The sequence below is a fragment of the Myotis daubentonii genome, chromosome 9, assembly GCF_963259705.1.
Source record: "Myotis daubentonii chromosome 9, mMyoDau2.1, whole genome shotgun sequence".
In the NCBI taxonomy this organism is placed as follows: Eukaryota; Metazoa; Chordata; class Mammalia; order Chiroptera; family Vespertilionidae; genus Myotis; species Myotis daubentonii.
The window spans coordinates 18,085,987-18,087,769 of NC_081848.1; the positions used below are offsets into that span (position 1 = coordinate 18,085,987).

At 38.6% G+C, this 1,783-nt stretch overlaps 1 pseudogene; it reads left to right on the top strand.

The window, feature by feature from the left end:
• Nucleotides 1-221: 221 nt before the first annotated feature.
• Nucleotides 222-481, top strand: LOC132242037 (cytochrome c oxidase subunit 6B1-like; annotated as a pseudogene).
• The last annotated feature ends 1,302 nt before the right edge of the window (nucleotides 482-1,783 follow it).

Consider the following 1,783-nt stretch of genomic DNA (forward strand, 5'->3'; position numbering starts at 1 on the left):
CTAGGTTTGAAGTTAGGTATAGTGTTAGGCCTAGAATTAACATTTGAGTTAAGGTTAGGGTTGAGGTTAAGTATAGGTTTAGGGTAGGTTTAAAGTCAGCGCTATGGAGGGAAAAAATGATCATAAGAGGTTGTCCCCCCAAAAAACACACAAAAAAATGGTCTTTGCTAAAAGTCATATTGAGCTGTGAGTGCTTCCGGGCATCTTTAGAAGTCAATAGCATGGCAGAAAACATCAAGACCAAGATCAAGAAATACCAGACTTCCCTTTAGGACAGCCACTTCCCCAGCCAGGACCAGAGCAGGAACTGTTGGCGGAACTTCCTAGACTTCCACCCTGTGAGAAGCCAATGTCCGCTAACAGGGGTGATGTCTCCGGGTGTGAATGGTACTACAGTATGAACAATTCCCTCTGCTCCATATCCTGGGTGCTGGCCTGGGCTGCCTGCCGGGCAGAAAGCACCTTTTCTGGGAAGATCTGAACTGGCTGCACCCCACCTGCCTGTCCTCCACCTTTCTCCCAGGGAGGTGAAGGGGGACCTGGGTACATCCCACTCTGAGATCCAGAATCATAGCTTAAGTGATCATAAATGCTTGTAGAAAAAGTGTGAAAGAACAAGCAAGCAAGTTGCTTACTTGGCCACAAAAAAAAGAATGAAATCATACCATTTGTGACAACATGGATGAACCTAGATGACATTATGTGAAGTGAAATAAGTCAAAGAAAGAGAAATACCATATGATTTCACTCATATATGGGACCTAAAAAACAAATAAATAAACAATACAGAAACAAACTCATAGATACAGAGAACAAAATGATGGTTTCTGGGTGGGAAGGAGGTTGGGGGGCTGGGTAAAAAAGGTAAAGGGATTAGAAGTACAGATCGGTAGTTAAGAAACAGTCATGGGGATATAAAACACAGCATACGAATATAGCCAATAATACTGTAACAGCTATTTATGGTGCCCTGTGGGCACCAAATTTAGGGAAGCAATTCGTAAGTTATATAAATGTCTGACTGCTATGCGGTACACCTGAAACTAATACAATATTGAATATCAATTGTAATCAATAAAGAAAATATAAACATAAGCCCTGGCCGGGTGGCTCAGTTGGTTGGAGCATCATCCACCAAAAGGTTATGAGTTTGATCCCCCGTCAGGGCACATACAGGAGGGAGTGAACCAATTGATGTTTCTCTCTCACATTTCTCTCTCTCTCTCTCTCTCTCTCTCTCTCTCTCTCTCTCTCTCTCTCTCTCTCCCCCTTCCTCTCCCTCTAAAAATAAATCAATAAACATATCTCGGATGAGAATTTTTTTAAGTATATATAAAAATATAACAGGATAATTAGAAAAAAGAAAATAAAATTTTGTAAAAAAGCAAAGCAGTAAATAGTATGTAATTCAGTTTTGTGGAAAAAAGGACATATCTTATGTTTCTATGTTCATGTAAATACACATACAAATTTCTACATAACTGCATGTATAAAAACAAAGATCCAGAAAGAAAAACAGCCCACTGCTGAGGGTGGTTCTCCCTGGGGAGGTAAAACAGGAAGAACTTTTACCTTTATGTACTTCTTGTATTGTTTAAATTTTCTTTCAAAATTAATGTAATACTTTTGACTTTTTTAAATAAAAATATAAACACAATAAAAGTAAAGGACTTCAAAAGTAGTTATAAAATATTTGGATATGCTAGGAAGCAATGATCAAACTTCAAGAACAACGTACGTGAATAATCTAAGTATTCTTAAGAACGCTATGCTCACGTTATTC